The sequence below is a fragment of the Carcharhinus amblyrhynchos genome, chromosome 1 (assembly GCF_965287045.1).
Source record: "Carcharhinus amblyrhynchos chromosome 1, sCarAmb.v2.hapA, whole genome shotgun sequence".
NCBI classification, from domain to species: Eukaryota; Metazoa; Chordata; class Chondrichthyes; order Carcharhiniformes; family Carcharhinidae; genus Carcharhinus; species Carcharhinus amblyrhynchos.
In genome coordinates this window covers 110,862,744-110,870,054 of record NC_137324.1, presented here as the reverse complement: position 1 = coordinate 110,870,054, position 7,311 = coordinate 110,862,744, and positions in this window count along the sequence as shown.

The window sequence follows — 7,311 nt, the reverse complement described above, 5'->3', positions numbered from 1 at the left end:
CTGCTGGTGTGAAGCTATGTGAAATACCTTAAATGCACCATTAATTATTTTTATATTGATAAAACTTCATGAACCACAAAACAGTCTTGCACCATCTTGCTCCAGTGACATCAATTCAGGTCCACTGACCTCATGATGTAACCAGAGAGGCAGGCATGTCCCGAGGTGGGCTTTAGGAAGGATGAACATAAGAACATAAGAAATAGGAGCAGGAGTAGGCCATCTAGCCCTTCGAGCCTGCCCCGCCATTCAATAAGATCATGGCTGATCTGTCGTGGCTCAGTTCCACATTCCCGCCCTCTCCCCATAACCCTTAATCCCCTCTCTTATCAAAAACCCATCAACCCGCTTCTTAAAAATATTTAGCGAGGCAGCCTCCACAACTTCAACGGGCAGAGAATTCCAGAGATTCACCACCCTTTGAGTGAAGAAGTTCCTCCTCAACTCCGTTCTAAACCGCCTCCCCTTTATCTTGAGGCTGTGCCTACTGTCTTTTTTGAGCGGGAAGAGTCTCTCCACCTCTATCCTATCCATCCCATTCATCATCTTATACGTCTCAATGAGATCTCCCCTCATTCTTCTAAACTCTAACGAGTACAAGCCCAGTTTATTCAGCCTCTCCTCATAGCTCAATCCCCTCAACTCCGGTATCAGCCTAGTAAACCTCCTCTGCACTCCCTCCAGGGCTAAAATATCCTTGCGCAGGTGCGGCGCCCAAAACTGCACACAGTACTCCAGCTGCGGCCTCACCAATGCCCTATACAGCTGCAGCAAGACCTCCCTACTTTTATATTCAATCCCCCTCGCTATGAAGGAGTATGGCCCCTCCTGTTAAGTTTTAAGATAATGGTTTCATGAATGTTGGACCATACACGTGGGAGAAGCTAGGGCTGTTTTCCTTAGGCTAAGAGGATATTTGATGAAGGTGTTCAAAATCATGATGGACCTGGTCAGAGTAGATGAAGAGAAACTGTTCCAATCGACAGTAGTGATGACATTAGTTTAAGATAATTGGCAAAAGAAGCAAAGGTGATATGAAGAACATGTTATGCATTGAGTGGTCAGGATCTGGAATGTAGTGTCTGAGAGTGTGGTGGATGCAGATTCAATCATGGCTTTCGAATAGGAATTGGGTGAATACCTGAAGACAATGTCAGAGTACAGGAAAAGCGGGGAGGAATAGAAACGGCAAAGTTACTCTTCCAGAGAGCTGGCATGGACATTCTGGGCCTCCTTCCGTGATGTAATCATTTTATGATTCTATGTCAAATAATGTACAAATTAATAAAAAAGAACTCACAAATATGTGTGACATCTAAATAGCACTCCATGAAGTTTACCTGTCAAAGAGAGCTCCACAATTCACTCACATCCTCACCACCTATAAGAGCATGCTGTCTTTTCCTATTGGAACAAACATTTCATAAATTAAAGCACTTAAAAACTTCCCATACTTTCTCCTCTGTGTATTGCTTTGGTGCAGTGTTGTGTTTTTTTTGAGCCCAGCAGTTCACTAGTCATTAAAATATGATTAATAGATTTATAGATTTCCTTTTCCTAATGTTTACCTAGAGGACTGTAAACTAACCCAGATGTACGTGTCCTTAAGTACTTACCGTATGACCCCTTCTGTTAAACTCACACAAAGTGCTAATTCCCAGCTGCCAGGACTGTAAAATGTATATTTTACATGACAAAAATTCTAATAGGCTTGAAATATGGTTGATTAATAATTACAAATTCTAAAAGAAGTGACAGCTAGCTTTAGTTTTTTTAAAACAAAAATATTGCTTTAAAACACTCGTGATTTGTGTTGTTTATTCAAGGTTACTTCCCTTTTCATTGACGTAGGTTCTTGCTGTGATCTGTAAAGGGAGTCACTATAATTGCCCAAAATTAGCTGAAGCCTGCATCATAGCAATGGCAGATCTGTGGTTCATGCCATCATTTTAATGTAGCGGTTCCAGGAAATTATTAAGTTAGTGACTTCTGCCATCCCTTACATTATGCCATGATTTCCTGGGATTCTTGCACTCCACTCATTATCCCTCAACAGAAATGACTAGGAGATAATTAACATAACTCGGCTCCCATTAAAGACAATGGAGGTCACCAGTTTGCTGCATTTAAACCATTCTTTATGCTACCATCACTTAGACTGAAACATAATGAGCCAGAATTTACTGTAGCAATAATGGTAAACCTATCAGTGCTTATTGTTATATGAAAATCATGTAGCAACTTTAGGTGAGCACAGCTGCCCAGTATAATGCAAAAACCTGGAATTAGATATCCCAATTGTGGATCTACTTGGTAAACTGTCTGAAATGAGGGTGTCAATGCCCTGATGCATATGATCCCTGTTGGGGAGTGGGTGGGGAAACATGAATGGCACTATGAACACTCTTCTTGTAGCCAAGAAGTTCTGACATTGGACTCAAACCCAGAGCTTCTGGTACAGCAGTAGGGGCTGTGCCACAAAGCCTCCTGGATGCTGATGAAGACTGCCATCTTAAGTTGGTATCAGAGCTAGAAATGTCATTTGTTTGTAGATAGTATCTAAATCACATTGGAACAGCTCAAACGTAATTTACTAATCTGTTGAGAGGACACTTTTGTATCTCCTGTGTTTGTCAGGAGGTTCAGTGGAGTGTGCATGGACTGCAGGATAACCTTCTGTGACCCAGTCATGTAAATAAAATGATTAGTTGCCCTAAAGGTAGCTAGGAGGTGCTGTTGGCAGGCTGAATAAGTATTCTCTGTCCCCTGAAAGAGTCAGGAGGCTTATGCAATTGGTCTGAGGGACTCTCCCATTTGCTGGCTTAAGATAGCTGTGCGACTGAACACAGTGGAGTCTACCTCAAGGTGGAATGCTTGTTCTGGGTCAGATGACATCAGTGCTGCAGTGTGATTTTCACTCTTTTCAAATTCTGTACAATTTGTCTCTGTTCCCAGTCGGGGTTGGACATTCTCTCCTCATTTGTGGGACATGGCCATCACTGGCTGGCCAGCATTTATTGACCATCCCTATTTGTTCTTGAGAAAGTGGCGGTGAGCTGCTTTCTTTAGCGAATGATACAACTATGTGGCTTGCCAACCCATTTCAGGGGGCAGTTGAGAGTCAACCATGTTGCTGTGGCTCTGGAGTCACATGCAGGCCAGACCAGGTAAGGACAGCGGATTTCCTTCCCTCGAGGACATTAATGAACCAGATGGATTTTTATTGGCAATGGTTTCATGGTCATCTGTAGAATCTTAATTCCAGGTTTTTAAAATTGAATTCAAATTCTACCAGCTGCCGTGATGGGATTTGAACTCAAGTCCCTAGATCATTAGCTGAGTTCCTGGATTAATAGTCTAGCAATAATATCATTAGGCCATCGCAGGTTTAGCCATCTCTATGAAACTTGTGATAAAATTTCTCTGGAGCTCCACCCAACCTAAAAAGGGTTGTAATGCTGTTTGAGGTGTAAGCAGGGAAAGTGTCTGTAAAGTGGTTACTTTTTGTTGGTCAGGTGTGAGTCTAGTTGCTGAAGTCTTAACAGCTGAAAAGATAACATCATCCTGATCAGCTCATGCTTTTAAATCTACGTAGCTGAGAGGCATGGAGGAGGTGAACTTGCTTCCCAGGCGAAATGGGCAGTTCTGGTTCCTCCAACCCTATCTTTGCTACCCCCTGCCCCCACAACCCAACCCAACAACCCCCCCGCGCACCCCCCCGCCCCCCACCCCCCACCAACACCTCTCTCGGGTCTACCCTGTCTTCTCCCTGTTGTGGTTAACTTAGCAAAGGCTCTCCTTTCCAATCACTATCCTCCCTCAAGGATTCGCACCCTCTCTTTGGGTGCTCTGCTTTTGTGATGGCTGCTAAAGACTCCTGCTGTTTTCCCATCTGGTCCCACAACTACTTGAGGTAGGCTTGCACTGTGGATGATCTGTCTGCCTCTCGGGGTCGCTCCTGAGCCATAACGAGTCCTCCAGCTCTGGGTCAGTTTCTGCTGTGAGAGTGACAGTGTGCCTCTCTACAAACTCTGACGGCTGCTGAGCTGCCTGGACAGTATGAAGTGTTTGTTATTGTGAAGTGACAGGGGAGGACACTAGCTGATGGTATAATATTTCCAGCTGTGTGTGTGTGCTGCTGCTGGATCTGTAACAGAGATACCATCTGTTTCTCCAGTGGCTGTGTCACTTCCTCTTCGTGCTGCACACAGTCTGATGCTCCATATGTGATGGGAGTTCAAGCCCTGACATTTACTCTTCCAATGAAGATCTGCACCTGAGTGAGCTCCACTATTTCTTTGAACGCACTTCTGTACGCCCTCTTCTAACAGGGACTGCGTACTATCCATATTACATTTAGTATTTAACTTTTTCTCAAATTGTTCCGTCCTTTAACCATTCCTTCGTCACATATTTATAATGAGCCAGTGGCTCATTATAATCTGCTATCCCTCAAAAGGGGTTACCCCACAAAAACTAGCAGCCGAAGAAAGCTCCTACATTTATGAAACTTGTTCCAACATCCTCAGTTTACATACAGCTTTGTGACACTACTTGTAAGATCTGGCTTAGGCTTTAATTTAATTGTGGGACTACGTTCAATTACAGACTAAATTGGAAGAGCTAATCAAAAAGGGATTCTAGCTCAGAATAGCCCCAGAACCATGAGGGTGCTGGAGCAAGTTTCAGAGACTTTATACGGATTTTTAAAATTTCTTACTCCGTTCTTTACAAAGTCAGTGGGAGGCATGGTGGCACAGTGGTTAGTACTGCAGTCTCACAGCACCAGGGACCCGGGTTTGATTCCTGGCTTGTGTTACTTTGTATGGAGTTTGCACATTGACCCCGTCTCCGCGTGGGTTTCCTCCAGTTGCTCCGGTTTTCTCCCACAGTCCAAAGATGTGTGGGTTAGGTGGACTGGCCATGTTAATTTGCCCTTTAGTGTCAGGGGGACGAGCTAAGATAAATGCATGGGGTTATGGGGATAGGGCTTGGGTGGGATTGTGGTCCATGCAAACTCGATGGGCCGAATGGCGTTCTTCTGCACTGTAGGATTCTATCATTCTATGATAATGCTCAGACAGGACCAGGCAGACTCAAATCCATTTCTTGCATTCTCCAAAAACCTGCTAAAGCCTGCTCTTAAAGAGACCAGGGGATTGGGAGGTTCAGTGCTTTAACTGGATGTCTGACTCTAGCCCACACCATCTGCTTGCCCCTAATGTCCTCAGTTGTCAATTATCACAACCAACACATTACAACAATTCAAGAAGAACTTCCACCATATGGATGGGCAATTGTCTGGAAATCCTGTCAGCAAAATTCAAAAACTTGTAATAATTTCTGTAGTATTCTAAGCATATTTTTAAATTGATGGAGTGTGTGAGTGGTAATTAAGGTGAAAGACAGAGTGGCTGCATGAGTTTAAACTATGAATTTGATGTGTTAATGAGCCCAGCAAGATTTCAAACAAATGTTTGCCTAAAGCAATTTAGTAGGGATGACTATAGAACAGGAATAGATCTGAATGGTTCTTGCAATTTAAAGGATAAGCTATGAAAGGTGTGAAAGGTGTCAGAGATAAGATATGACTAAAGTGAGTTTACTTACTTTACTAGAAGTAAGGAGATTAAATTAATCAATTCTGAGGGAGATTAGTTCTAATGAAATTGGATGAGACAGTGAAGAGGTAAAATGGAAAAGACGTATTTAAGCAGATACTGAAACTTATGAAGGTAGCTGTTTTAGACCTCAGTCAATGGCAGGAATAGTTGGTTAACTCCCAGCAATCATTATGAACAAAGTCAGATTGCCAACCGCGAGTTAAGCTCAGAAGCAATCCCAACACAAGTAAAGGCACTATGTGGTAAAAGGTGTTGGATTTTTTTAGATCTCAAAACCTATGCTGTGTTGCTGAACAGATAGGAAAGTTTAGCTCTGAAGATAGCTAAGATTGTTTGGAATTGTTTAAAGTATTGGTACTGTATGGAACCATTGACTTATTTTAAGTGTAATTCAATTTCATTTTATTGTTTTCCCTATTTCTTAAGAAACATTTAATTTGGTGTCAAATCGTCACAAATAGTCGGGGACATAATTTCTGAATTTCACAATCTCTCCTCATACTATACAAATTGCAACCACAAATATGAGGGCAGCTGTTTAAAGTTTCCTTTCTGGGATTTGAACAGCTTGGCATTTACAATCAGCCATGCCATTAACACAATAAAATTTGTCTCTTTAATAAAAACAGATGAAATAAATTATGAGGCTGAGATAAATACAATGGAGAAAGAGGAGTGTGAGACTACTTGAATAACACGTTCACAGAGGTGGCACAGGCACAATGTGTTCTGTAAGGCTTCCTTCTGTGCTACATGAATGAATAATTCTGTACCGTCAATCCAATCTGGTGTTATTCACCTACTCATTCACTTCCACAGAATGTTATACATAAAGCAAGAAACATATTCTGAAGTTGTTCAGACTTCTAGCCTTTTCTTCTTTACTGTCATTTATTCCAGCCAGGCAAGAAGGGTTGAATTGGGTCCCATCTATTCAACCTCTTACGTCACAACAAAGGTTTAAGTTTATTTTTCGAAAGGATATGCCTTTTCCGAATCTAAATGTATTTAACTACTTAAGCTGTGAGCAATAAGGAGCCAACCAAACAAGGTTTTCTTGAGTTAAAAAGCAAATTTATTAACCATAAAATTCCAAGAAAAATACCAAAATCACAATGTCAAACATGCAGTCATTAGAGTCCACACACATACACACACACACATACAAACACATGTACATACATGCAAACATATACAACACAATGCATGCATATACACATGAACATACATACACACATACACACACACAGATACAAGTGTCAGAAATGAGGCAAGCTAGAATCAAATAAAAAAAGTTGGAAGACTGTACAGTTAAATGTCCTTTGATTGTCCTTGAGGTGTTCATTTCTAAACATTGCAGTTGGTTCAGGTTTGCTGGTTTTGTGGATGCGGTCAGATGTAGAAGATGTTGCAATTATTATGACGTCTTGGTTCACTGGTAAGTTTCTAGTAAATTTGGCTTCTGAACCAAGTAATAAACTTGCTTCAGAAGTGAGGGTGAGATGGACTCTTTCTGCTTGTCTTTAATGCTACAAACTTTCTTGCAATCCCTTTGCGGTGGCTGGCAGTCTGGCCTGTTATATTTCACCCATTGTGTTTTCCCAACAGGTTTTGGCTGTGTATCCTTTCGTGCAGCCATTTTTGAATATCCAGTACTTTGCATTGCAATAACTCTCCCTTAGACAGA